The sequence below is a fragment of the Mobula birostris genome, chromosome 7 (genome assembly GCF_030028105.1).
Source record: "Mobula birostris isolate sMobBir1 chromosome 7, sMobBir1.hap1, whole genome shotgun sequence".
NCBI lineage: Eukaryota > Metazoa > Chordata > Chondrichthyes > Myliobatiformes > Myliobatidae > Mobula > Mobula birostris.
In genome coordinates, this window is record NC_092376.1 from 106,423,434 (window position 1) to 106,437,494 (window position 14,061).

Here is a 14,061-nt window from a genome sequence, read left to right on the forward strand (position 1 = left end):
CCATCCATTCACTCCACAAATGTGATTAGACATCCAGTTGCCTGTCATTTCAAGCCTGCATCCCACATCCACTCTGAACTCTGCATCCTTATTTTTGTACACCATTCCAATGAAGGCCAACTCACACTCAAGGAACAGCATCTCATCTTGTGACTAGGCACATGACAAAGTTCTGGACTCAACTCCTATTTCAGGACATTCAAGAAATCATAACCTGTGCATTATGTTTTTTCACAAGATTCACAAGATTTTCCTTTGGTAATTATTCCAGATACGATGAACTTATTGACAACAATATGTCAGCTGCAGAATTGGAGCTGGAGGTGAGACACTTGACCCATATCAAGCTGTCCAAAGTACAAAAGGAAAACTCAGAGATTACAGTCCACTTAAATGAAGTTTATTGTCATATAACTATATGCATGTACGCCACCAAATGAGACGATGTTTCTCCAGACCAGTCTGTAGAGCACAGTAGTACACATATAACACACAATAACTTAAGGAAAGTTAAAATTATATCTAAAGTGAATTACTCATAGATAAACAAAATAAAGTGCGTACATTAATTATTGCAGAGCACAGTACAATTATCCAGTGACACTTTGAATGCGATGCAGCAGGGTGTTCAGAAGCCTAAGGGCCTGAGGGAAGAAGCTGTTTCCCATCCTGGCTGTTCTTGTCTTTATGCATCAGAGTCTCCTGCCTGGTGGTAGAATGTCAAGGAGGATGCTGGATGGATGGGTGGGATCCTTGACAATACTAATGGTCCTGCATACACAGCACTCCTGATAAATGTCAGTGAATGATAGGGAGAGCCCTATGATCCTTTCAGCTGTTCTCTCAGTCCGATGCTCAGCTGCTCCCATACCAGATGGAGAGGCAACTTGTCAGGACACTGTCAATTGTGCTCCTGTAAAATTCAGTTAAGATGGGGTGGGTGGTGCAGAGCCTTGCTTGCCTCAATGCCCTCAGGAAGTGGAGGCACTGCAGTGCCTTCTTATTCAGGGAGGTGACATTGAGGGACTTGTTGAGGTAATTTGTTATGTGAACTCCCAGGAACTTGGTGTACTTATCTCTCTAGGAGGAGCCATGTATGCACAGAGGGAGATGGCTCACCTGCACCTTCCTAAAGTCCACAGTCATTTCCTTGGTCTTCTCTACATTCAGATTTAGGTTGTTCTTCACACACCAATCCACTAACCACTCTCCTTCCTCTTTATACTCTGTCCCATCATCATTCCTGATAAGGCCAACAACTGTTCTGTCATCCGCAAACTTGATGACATGATTTGAGCTAAATCCTGTGACACAGCCATGCATCAGCAATGTGAACAGCAGCAGGCTCTGCACACAGTCCTGGACAGTGCCATTGCTCAGCGTAATGGAACTCGTGATGTTGCTGTCCACACGGACTGACTGTGGTCTTTATGTTAACAAGTCCAGAACCTAGAGAGAGGCACTGAGAGAGACCCAGTGAAGACAGTGTCCCCACCAGTTTCTAGGGCATGATGGTGCTAATCTCCAAGCTGAAATCTATAAACAGCAACCTGGCATATGAGACCCCATTTTCCAGGTGGAACAGGACAAACCGGAGGGCAGAGACTACGGCATCATTAGCGATCAATTCAAAGTTTCAAAGGTTTCATAGTAAAATTTATTATTGGAGTACATACACAACCCAGAGACTCTTTCTCCAGCAGGCATACTCAGTAAACTTATAGAATAGGAACTGTCAACAGGATCAATAAAAGAGCAAGGGCATAGATGGCAACAAAATGTTGAAATAAAATAAAATAAATAAATAGCAATAAATAATGAGAGCATGAAACAACAAGATGAAGATATAATTATCCTTTTTTATTCAAGAGCCTGAGGGTTGAGGGGCGGTAACTGTTTTTGAACCTGGGGGTGCAAGTCCTGAGACACTTGTACCTTCTATCTGATGCCTGCAGTGAGAAGTGAGCATGGCCTAGGTGGTGGGGATTTTTGATGATAGATGCTGCTTTCCTACGACAGTGTTTCATGGAGATGTGCTCAATGGTTGGGAAGGCTTTACCCATAATGTACTGAGCTGAACCCACTACATTTATAGGATCTTCTGTTCAAACATATTGATGTTCCCATACCAGGCTGTAATGCAGTCAGTCAATATACTTTCCACTACACATCTTTAGACCCCTGTTTCCATCCAAGGGGGTCAGTGTGGACATGGTGGGGGATTACAAATACCTGGGGATATGAGTTGACAATAAACTGGACTGGTCAAAGAACACTGAGGCTGTCTATAAGAAGGGTCAGAGCCGTCTCTATTTCCTGAAGAGACTGAGGTCCTTTGACATCTGTCGGACGATGCTGAGGATGCTTTACGAGCCTGTGCTGGCCAGTGCGATCATGTTTGCTGTTGTGTGCTGGGGCAGCAGGCTGAGGGTAGCAGATACCAACAGAATCAACAAACTCATTCGTAAGGCCAGTGATGTTGTGGGGATGGAACTGGACTCTCTGACGGTGGTGTCTGAAAAGAGGATGCTGTCCAAGTTGCATGCCATCTTGGACAATGTCTCCCATCCACTACATAATGTATTGGGTGGGCATAGGAGTACATTCAGCCAGAGACTAATTCCACCGAGATGCAACACTGAGCGTCATAGGAAGTCATTCCTGCCTGTGGCCATCAAACTTTACAACTCCTCCCTTGGAGGGTCAGACACCCTGAGCCAATAGGCTGGTCCTGGACTTATTTCCTGGCATAATTTACATATTACTATTTAATTATTTATGGTTTTAATACTAATTAATTATTTATGGTGCAACTGTATCGAAAACCAATTTCCCTCGGGATCAATAATGTATGACTATGACTATGACTATGACTATGTTAGTCAGTTTTTGATGTCATGCTGAATCTCTGCAGCCTTCTAAGGAAGTAAAGGCACTGTGTGCTTTCTTCACAATTACATTTATATGATGGGTCTAGGACAGGCCCATGGAGATAGTGACACACAAGAATTTAAAGTTACTGACCCTCTCCACCTCCGATCCTCTGTTGAGGGCTGACTCACGGACCTCTGGATTCCTTCTCCTGAAGTCTACAATTAGCTCCTACGTCTTGCTGAGATTGAGTGAGAAGTTGTTGCTGCAACAGCACTCAGTCAAGTTATCAATCTCCCTCCTGTATGCTAGTAGATTCACTAGTATTTTTCATTTGCCCCACAGCAGTAGTGTCATCAGCAAACTTGAATATGCTGTTGGATCTGTACTTAGCCACACAGTCATAGGTGTAAAACAAGCAGAAACAGGGGGCTACGCACACAGCCCTGTGGTGCACCTGTGCTGACAGAGATTGTGGAGGAGATGTTTTGCCAATCCGAACTGACTGGGGTCTCCAGGATCCAACTGCATAAGGGGTTTTCTGAGGCCAAGGGGGTATTGATTTGAACGTTAAGTGAACTGGAAAGGGTCCAATGTAGCTGACAGAAAGGCCCTCATGGACTCCATGACCAGTTTTACGTACCCCGTAAATGGGTTGCCAAACCAGCAGAAATGGACCACTTCGTTGGAGTCTGATTACTGGAGCTAAGGCAGTTTTATTAAAGAAATAAGCAACACAGTACTCTAATCAAAAGGATAATAAATGCAACAGTTCATCAATGATAAACACACATGTACACAGAACTAGGATAATAGAATCAATCAAGCTCTATCGTTGTCTAGGGGTAAATGACCAGTTTCAAGTGACGCAAAGTTCAGTTCAATTGAGTTCAGTTCAGTTCACAGTAATCACTGTTGTGCCGTTGGCAGGGGGGGAGGGTGGGTGGAGAGAGAGAACGAATGAATATTCAAATCGGATTCCAAACAGACCTTCCATATTCCTCGCAGCCAGCTTTCGGGCGAGCCCTTCGTAATGTCTTCTGAGGTCACCGACTGTGACTCCTCCGTTCCAGAAACGATCGTTCTTCTGCAGTGAACCCGGCACCCAGGCAAGGGTGGACACACACACACCAGGTTCCCGCCGATCCGTACCTTTCTACCCTGTGCGTCCATGGCTGGTCCCGCGACCAGACCTCCAAAAACTCCCACCAACTAGTCGGGGGACACACCGCTTTCAGGGTCTCGTAACCTCGTGGAGTTGTGTGTCTCTTGCCTTAGTGAACCTGTCCCTTTTTATCCCCCTGCTGGGGCATCGCCTGTCCATCACACTTCAAACAGTTCAGAGTTCAAAGCCCCGGTCTCTGACAATACTCGGAACTGTGTCTCCTTTCCATTAATCCCTCTCGTCTCTCATTAACATCTCTGAAGGTTCCCCCATTGTCCTCTTATCGGCATCAACCTTCTGATAACTGGCTTTTTTTGTCACACCCCTACACTTCAAAGGATTTTTACCGGGGTAAAAATATAGTCATGAATGCACTATCAGATACACACAAATATACATGTTTATCAGCTATTTGGCTAATACAGAGACTTTTAAAGTTGTCAACACCTGACAGACAGTCAGCAATCACATTTTCTGTTCCTTTTATATCTGTTATTTTAATAATCTTCTAAACCAGGCTCCAACTTAGCAAACTTCATAGTGGCCGAAAACACTAATGAGTTGTGATCAGTGTAACTTCTCAGTGGTTTTCGCCCCGGACACAGATAACAAGGGTCGTCCCATACCAACTTAGCATTCTTTGGCAAGGGCTTAGTAAGAGGGTGGGTACCATCTGCAAAGTTGTTGTTTTTTTCTCTGCAAAACTTCCAATAGTACCCCACCATCTCCAAGAACCTCCTCAGGGCTCTCTTGTCTGTCGGCGTGGGGACTTCAGAGATAGCCCTCACCTTAGCTTGCATCGGATCCAGCTGCCCCTGTCCTACCACAAATCCCAGATAAGTGACCTTCGCGCGGCCAAACTCACTTTTTGCGAGGTTTACTGTCAGGCTGGCTTCAGACAGCCATTTAAACAGCTCCTCTACCGCCATAATGAGTTCCTCCCACGTGTCACTCCAGACCACTACATCGCCAATATACACTTCTGTGTTCTTTAGCCCTTTTGACACTGAATTAATCATTCTATAGGGGTGTTGCTCACTAGGCTGACCTGACGTGACAACCACCCCATGTACCTTGACTTTCAGACATCCGTGTGCATGCCGTTTAATTAGCTTGCTTTGTTTGGGGATTAAGGGAGAGACCTTATCAGCCACGCTGGCCAAAACAATAGACTTTTCCCATCTGGTCGGCACCACACTTATCTGTTCAAAATGGGCCCTCCCCTTATCAGGTGGCACCCTAGCCTCATTAATTTTCATGATATCGCCAGCTAGATCTGTTTTCTGATCGTGGTGAGCTTTTAACATGTTAATAGCCTCTAACTGTGTTAACTCACATCTACAATAGTCAATAACATCCTTCCTCCTGTGCAGCCAGTAACACTCTTTCATGCTTCCGCCGACTGTTTTCCTCCCCCAAGAATGTCTGCTGAGGGGTATCTTGTGGGCCAGGTTAAGAATCTCATCTCCATAAATTTTTGGTACCATCCCCCATTCCTCATCTGCAGGCACGGTACTTGGTCTCCCTTTCTTCCTTAGCACTCCCTCCTCCACACAACAGCCCACTGGCTCTCTCCTCAACTCTGCTTCAGAGAGAGCTGCCCTGCCGAAACCATCAACTCCTCGTCTCGCTCCTGCGCCTGCACAAATTCCCTCCTTTCCAATGATAAATCTACCTCAATTTCCTCACTTCCTCCTGTTTCACTTTCTACCCCCTCCTGGATGGCCTCTTTCACTACCTCATACCTCTGGGCATCTTCCGCGGACAAAGCCGAGTAAGCTTGTTGGGCTTTTCCTTTAAGTACACTCTGAAGCAAAACAGCCCACTTATCCCTCGGCCAGTCCTGACTTGCAGCAACTTTTTCGAAATGGAGAAAGTACCGATCCACATCGGTATCGTCAAATGGGGGAACCAGCCTAACCTCCTGGGTCGCCCTGAATCCTCCACCTCGGTTCGGCATGGGCCTCTGCTCTGCCCTTATCTTTAACTTCTCCAGCTCGAATTCCCTTTCCCTCTGTTTCTCTTCTCGCTCCAACTGTTTGTGCCTCTCTCTCTCTTGCCATTCTAACTGTCTCTCTCTCTCCTGCTGTTCTAACTGTTTCTCTCTCTCTTGCCGTTCTAACTGCTTCTCTTCGTGTTCTAGCTGCCGTACCCGGAACTCATGCTCGAGTCTCAGTTTTTCAATCTGCACCTGTACTGCGTCTCCACCAGGTTTTCCAATAGATACCACCTCCAGCTCCCCTTGGGGAAACACACCTTTAGATACATAGTGCTCTATGATAGCTCTGTGTATCTCCTCTCTCCTCATTGTCGACTTCCCCTTAACAAGATTCAACCGTTTGGCCACAGCTGCCAATTCCGCTTTCCTGGCATCCTCCAATGCCTCCAAGGTCGGCGCCTTTAGAAATTCCTTAATCTCCATTTCTGCTGTTTGCCTTTTCTTTCTTTCGGGAATTTTAACCCAATCAATTTACCCCGTCCCAAATTTAGCGTTCAAAATCAAGGACGAAAACCCCACTTATGTTACGTATCCCGTAACTGGGTTGCCAAACCAGCAGAAATGGACCACTTTGTTGGAGTCTGGATTACTGGAACTAAGAAAGTTTTATTAAAGAAATAAGCAACACAGTACTCTAATCAAAAGGATAATAAATGCAACAGTTCAGCAATGATAAACACACATGTACACAGAACTATGATAATAGGATCAATCAAGCTCTATCGCAGTCTAGGGGTATATGACCAGTTTCAAGTGACGCAAAGTTCAGTTCAATTGAGTTCAGTTCAGTTCAGTTCACAGTAATCACTGTTGTGCCGTTGGGGGCGGCGGGGGGGGGGGGAGAGAGAATGAATAAATATTCAAATCGGATTCCAAACAGACCTTCGATATTCCTCTCAGTCAGCTTTCGGGCGAGCCCTTTGTAATGTCGTCTGAGGTCACCGACTGTGACCCCTCCGTTCCAGATACGATCGTTCTTCTGCAGTGAACCTGGCACCCAGGCAAGGGTGGACACACACACCAGGTTCCTGCCGATCCGTACCTTTCTACCCTGTGCGTCTATGGCTGGTCCCGCCACCAGACCTCCAAAAACTCCCACTAACTAGTGGGAGGGGGCACACCGCTTTCAGGGTCTCGTTACCTCGTGGAGTCGTGTGTCTCTTGCCTTAGCGAACCTTTCCCTTTTAATCTTCCTGCTGGGGCATTGCCCGTCCATCACACTTCAAACAGTTCAGAGTTCAAAGCCCCGGTCTCTGACAATACTCGGAACTGTGTCTCCTTTCCGTTAATCCCTCTCGTCTCTCATTAACATCTCTGAAGGTTCCCCCATTGTCCTCTTATCAGCATCAATCTTCTGATAACTGGCTTTTTTTTTGTCACACCAGCCACTCAAAGCATTTCATAATGTTTGATGGTTGACGCACTTTTCCCGGTGGTTGAACGGGTCAGGACTGCGGAAGCGCATGTAAGTCGGCCCATGAGGCAGCTGGAGTATTTAAAAGAGAGCAGTTTGACGGAGCGGGCGATGTTGTAGCGGGCGACAGAGTAGAGGGAGACAGAGTAGGAAAGCTTTGTCTCGAGAGGCTTCAGCGAGGAGAGGCTGAGGACGAGCTTCACTCCAAGTGAGGTAAGGCCGGGTAAGTTCCTTTCAAAGGAGAATGGTCTGCAGCGGTATTTTATTTGAGGCAAGGAAGGCGGCGAGGCTGTAGCGTATTGAGTAGGTCATGACAACTGAGATTGGCCCCGTGGTTTGTCAATCCTGCAGCATGTGGGAAATCAGGGATACTTCCAGTGTCCCTGTTGACTATGTGTGCAGGAAATGTGTCCATCTTCAGTTTCTGGCAGACCGCATTGAGCGGCTGGAGCTGCGACTGGATTCATACTGGAGCATTTGCAATGCTTGACACACAAGTCGTGAATACCACGTTCAGTGAGTTGGCCACACCACAGGTAAAGCCTACACAGACAGAAAGGGAATGGGTGGCCACTAGACAACGTAGCAGTGGGCAGGTAGTGCAGGAGTCCCCTGAGGCCATCTCCCTCCTAAACAGATATACTGTTTTGGATACTGTTATGGGGAGATGTCTCATCAGGGGAAGGCAGCATCAGCCGAGTTCATGGCACCATGGGTGGCTCTGCGGCACAGGAGGGAAGGAAAAGGAGTGGGAGAGCTATAGTGATAGGAGATTTGATCGTAAGGGGAATAGATAGGCGTTTCTGCGGCCGTAAGTGAGACTCCAGGAGGGTATGTTGCCTCCCTGGTGCAAGAGTCAAGGATGTCACTGAGCGGCTGCAGGGCATTCTGGAGTGGGAGGGTGAACAGCCAGTGGTTGTGGTGCACATCGATATATGTAAAAAACAGGATGAGGTCCAACAAGGTGAATTTAGGGAGTTAGGAGATAAACTAAAAAGTAGGACCACGAAGTTAATAATCTTTGGATTACTTCCAGTGCTACATGCTAGTCAGAGTAGAAATAGGAGGATGTATCAGATGAATACGTGGCTTGAAAAATGGTGCAAGGGGGAGGGATTCAAACTTCTGGGGCATTGGAACCAGTTCTGGAGGAAGTAAGACCGGTACAAACAGGATGGTCTGCACCTGGGCTGGACTGGAACCAATGTCCTAGGGGGAGCATTTGCTACTGTTGCTCAGGAGAATTTAAACTAATGTGGCGGAGGGATGGGAACAAGTGCTGAGAGACAGAGGGGTGTAAAATGAGGGTAGAAGCAAAATGTAGTAAGGTGAAAAGTAGAAGTGGCAGGCCGGCAAATCCAGGGCAAAAATCAAAAAGGGCCACTTTTCAACATAATTGTAGAAGGGCTAAGAGTGTTGTAAAATCGAGCCTGAAGGCTTTGTGTGTCAATGCAAGGAGCATTCGTAACAAGGTGGATGACTTGAAAGTGCAGATTGTTATTAATGAATATGATATAGTTGGGATCACAGAGACATGGCTCCAGGGTGACCAAGGATGGGAGCTCAACGTTCAGGGATATTCAATGTTCAGGAGGGATAGACATGAAAGAAGAGGAGGTGGGGTAGCATTGCTGGTTAGAGAGGAGATTAATGCAATAAAAAGGAAGGACATTAGCCGGGAGGATGTGGAATCGATATGGGTAGAGCTACATAACACTAAGGGGTAGAAAACACTGGTGGGAGTTGTGTACAAGCCACCTAACAGTAGTAATGAGGTTGAGAATGGCATTAAACAGGAAACTAGAAATGCGAACAATAAAGGAACAGCAGTTATAATGGGTGACTTCAATCTACATATAGATTGGGTGAACCAAATTGGTAAGAGTGCTGAGGAAGAAGATTTCTTGGAATGTATGCGGGATGGTTTTCTGAACCAACATGTCGTGGAACCAACTAGAGAGCAGGCCATTCTAGCCCGGGTATTGAGAAATGAGGAAGGGTTAGTTAGCAATCTTGTCGTGCAAGGCCCCTTGGGTAAGAGTGACCATAATATGGTGGAATTCTTCATTAAGATGGAGAGTGACATAGTTAATTCAGAAACAAAGGTTCTGAACTTAAAGAAGGGTAACTTTGAGGGTATGAGACGTGAATTAGATACGCGAAGAAGACGTGAAGATAGACTGGCAAATGTTACTTAAAGGTTTGACGGTGGATATGCAATGGCAAGCATTAAAAGATTGCATGGAAGAACTACAACAATTGTTCATCCCAGTTTGGCAAAAGAATAAACCAGGGAAGGTAGTGCACACGTGGCTGACAAGGGAAATTAGGGATAGTATCAATTCCAAAGAAGAAACATACAAATTAGCCAGAAAAAGTGGCACACCTGAGGACTGGGAGAAATTCAGAGTCCAGCAGAGGATGACAAAGGGCTTAATTAGGAAAGGGAAAAAAGATTATGAGAGAAAGCTGGCAGGGAACATAAAAACTGACTGTAAAAGCTTTTATAGATATGTAAAAAGAAAAAGATTGGTTAAGACAAAAGTAGGTCCCTTACAGTCAGAAACAGGTGAATTGATCATGGGGAACAAGGACATGGCAGACCAATTGAATAACTACTTTGGTTCTGTCTTCACTAAGGAGGACATAAATAATCTTCCAGAAATAGTAAGGGACCGAGGGTCTAGTGAGATGGAGGAACTGAGGGAAATACATGTTAGTAGGGAAGTGGTGTTAGGTAAATTGAAGGGATTAAAGGCAGATAAATCCTCAGGGCCAGATGGTCTGTATCCCAGAGTGCTTAAGGAAGTAGCCCAAGAAATAATGGATGTATTAGTGATAATTTTTCAAAACTCTTTAGATTCTGGATTAGTTCCTGAGGATTGGAGGGTGGCTAATGTAACCCCGCTTTTTAAAAAAGGAGGGAGAGAGAAACCAGGAATTATAGACTGGTTAGCCTAACATCGGTGGTGGGGAAAATGCTAGAGTCAGTTATCAAAGATGTGATAACAGCACATTTGGAAAGCAGTGAAATCATCGGACAAAGTCAGCATGGATTTGTGAAAGGAAAATCATGTCTGATGAATCTCATAGAATTTTTTGAGGATGTAACTAGTAGAGTGGATAGGGGAGAACCAGTGGATGTTGTATATCTGGATTTTCAAAAGGCTTTTGACAAGGTCCCTCACAGGAGATTAGTGTGCAAACTTAAAGCACACGGTATTGGGGGTATGGTATTGATGTGGATAGAGAATTGGTTAGCAGACAGGAAGCAAAGAGTGGGAATAAACGGGACCTTTTCAGCATGGCAGGCAGTGACTAGTGGGGTACCGCAAGGCTCAGTGCTAGGATCCCAGTTGTTTACAATATATATTAATGACTTAGATGAGGGAATTAAATGCAGCATCTCCAAGTTTGCAGATGACACGAAGCTGGGTGGCAGTGTTAGCTGTGAGGAGGGTGCTAACAGGATGCAGAGTGACTTGGATAGGTTGGGTGAGTGGGCAAATTCATGGCAGATGCAATTTAATGTGGACAAATGTGAGGTTATCCACTTTGGTGGCAAGAACAGGAAAACAGATTATTATCTGAATGATGGCCGATTAGGAAAAGGGAAGGTGCAATGAGACCTGGGTGTCATTATACACCAGTCATTGAAAGTGGGCATGCAGGTACAACAGGTGGTGAAAAAGGCAAATGGTATGCTGGCATTCATAGCAAGAGGATTCGAGTACAGGAGCAGGGAGGTACTACTGCAGTTGTACAAGGCCTTGGTGAGATCACACTTGGAGTATTGTGTGCAGTTTTGGTCCCCTAATCTGAGGAAAGACATTCTTGCCATAGAGGAAGTACAAAGAAGGTTCACCAGATTGACTCCTGGGATGGCAGGACTTTCATATGATGAAAGACTGGATCGACTAGGCTTATACTCTCTGGAATTTAGAAGATTGAGGGGGGATTTTATTGAAACTTATAAAATTCTGAAGGGATTGGGCAGGGTAGAGGCAGGAAGATTGTTCCCGATTCAGAGTGAGGGGTCACAGTTTAAAGATAAAGGGGAAGCCTTTTAGGACCAAGATGAGGAAGAACTTCTTCACACAGAGAGTGGTGAATCTCTGTAATTCTCTGCCACAGGAAATAGTTGAGGCCAGTTCATTGGTTATATTTAAGGGGAGTTATATATGGCCCTTGTGGCTAAAGGGATCAGGGCGTATGGAGAGAAGGAAAGTACAGGGTTCTGAGTTGGATGATCAGCCATGATCATGCTGAATGGCGGTGCAGGCTCAAAGGGCTGAATGGCCTACTCCTGCACCTATTTTCTATGTTTCTATATGAATGTCACAGAATGATAGTCATCTAGGCAGGTTACCGCCATCTCCTTTGGCACAGGTTACTGCCTTGACAACCTAGAGGGCAATGGACTGTTCCAAAGAGATGTTGAATATATCCTTCAGCTCTTCAGTTAGCTGGGCTGCACAGTCTTTCAGAAGTAAACCTGGTATATGATTGGGCCTCACAACCTTGCATGGGGTGATCCTGGCCAGGGCCTTCCTCACCTCAGCTTCAGCCAGATGGAGTGTCTGCTCCCCTGAGGAGAGAAGTGTCTTCTTTGCCAGCACTTGTTCTGTGCATCAAACTGGGTGTAAAAACATTCAGCCAGTCAGGGAGTGAGGTGTCCTGCTCACTGACATGCAGGGTAGACTTCCAGTCTGTAATCCTCTGAATTCCCTGCCTGATGTGCCTCAGATTACAACAGGAAATGAAAAAGGCATGTCAAAAGGGCAATGTTATGATAGTCATGGGAGATTTCAACATGCAGGTCGATTGGGAAAATCAGGCTCGTAATGGATCTTAAGACAGTGAGTTTGTTGAACATCTATGAGATGGCTTTTTAGAACAGGTTGTTGAGCACACTAGGGAGTCAGCTATACTGGATTGGGTGTTATGTAATGAACCAGAGATGATTAGGGAGCCAAAGATAAAATAACCCTTAGGAGGCTGTGATCATAATATGTTTGAGTACAACTTGAAACTTGACAGGGAGAAAGCAAAGTCTGATGTAGCAGTATTTCAGTGGAGTAAAGGAAATTACAGTGGTATGAGAGAGGAGTTGGCCAAAGCAAACTGGAAGGAGATGACAGCAGAGTAGAAATAAATGGTGCGAGTTTCTGGGAAAATGAGGAAGGTGCAGGATAGATGCATTCCAAAATCAAATAAATACTCAAATGGCAAAATATTACAACCATGGCTGACAAGGGAAGTCAAAGCTAATATAAAAGCAAAAATTATTGGGAAAACAGAGGATTGGGAAGCTTTTAAAACCCTACAGAGAGCTACTAAAAGAATCATTAGGAGAGAAAAAATGTAATATGAAAGCAAGCTAGCAAACAATATCAAAATGGATTGTAAAAGCTTTTTCAAGTATGTAAAAAATAAAAGAGAAATGAGAGTGGACATAGGACCATCAGAAAATGAGACCAGAAAAATAATAATGGGGACCAAGGAGATAGATGAAGTATTACACACAGAGACAAAGTAGTTGCTGCATCTGGATGAGCCTCCAATTTGATTAGTTCCTTCACCATCTTGATTTAAAGAATAGATGAGAAATCAACTACAGAACCCCTCCAATTAAAAACAGACCAAATTCTTCTATGAATGGAGGACAGTTCCGTTATATGCATAATGCACAAATTATGTGCATAAAATCATTGCAGTCACAAGTGATCACTAAGCATAATTGACAGATTATTGAATCCTCTCTGCTTGCTAGATATGATACCTTTCAGACAATAACAGGGCTTCCTCAATTTTGTGTTAACCCATTTAGCAGTAGGAATTGGTTTAGAGGTTTGTCATGCTAAGTTTGACTTTGGCCTCTCCTTGCATGGGGAAACTGTAGAAATCATATCCCTCACCTGAACTGGGTAAGTCTGAGTTTGTAAATCAGGGTTTGTGGACCCTGAGAGTCCACAGACCTGTGAGGTATGATGCTTCCCTTTCTTGAGAAAAAGACTATGTGCATTCACTATCTATCTATTTATTGATTGATTGAGATACAGCATGGAATAGCCCTTTCCAGCACCTTGAGCCATGCCTCCCAGCAATTCGTCGATTTAATCCTTGGCTTAACATGGGACAACTTACAATAACCAATTTACCTACTAACTGGTAGGTCCTCATACTGTGGGAGGAAATTGGAGCACCTGGAGGAAATTCACACAGTTACGGGGAGAACATACAAACTCTGTGCAGGCAGCAGTGGGAATTGAACTCATGTCACTGGTACTGTAAAGCATTGTGCTAACCACTATGATACAGTGCCACCCATCTTTCTATGCCCCTCATGCTTTTACATACCTCTAGAAAATCACTCCTCAATCTCCTATGTTTCAAGGGATAAAGAGATAGCCTGCCCAACCTCTCCTTATAAACTCATGCCCTTAAGTTTTGGCAGCATTCATGTAAATTTTAGCTGTTTTTTTTCAGTTTAATTATATCTTTCTTATAATGTAGCAACAGAAACTAGATAAAATAGTGATGAGGAGAATAAGCCCTAGAATAATTGCTTCCACTGCCCATAGGGGGACTGGATGAGATTGTTAAATCACC

At 44.8% G+C, this 14,061-nt stretch overlaps 1 long non-coding RNA gene across 1 annotated transcript in view; it reads left to right on the plus strand.

Annotated features, from left to right (window-relative positions):
- Nucleotides 1-7,382: 7,382 nt before the first annotated feature.
- LOC140200356 (uncharacterized) overlaps nucleotides 7,383-14,061 on the plus strand; it is a 70,820-nt gene continuing 64,141 nt past the window's right edge. The window contains exon 1 of the long non-coding RNA XR_011886606.1: nucleotides 7,383-7,662. This is a non-coding gene — a long non-coding RNA (uncharacterized lncRNA). The remainder of the gene's footprint in view (nucleotides 7,663-14,061) is intronic.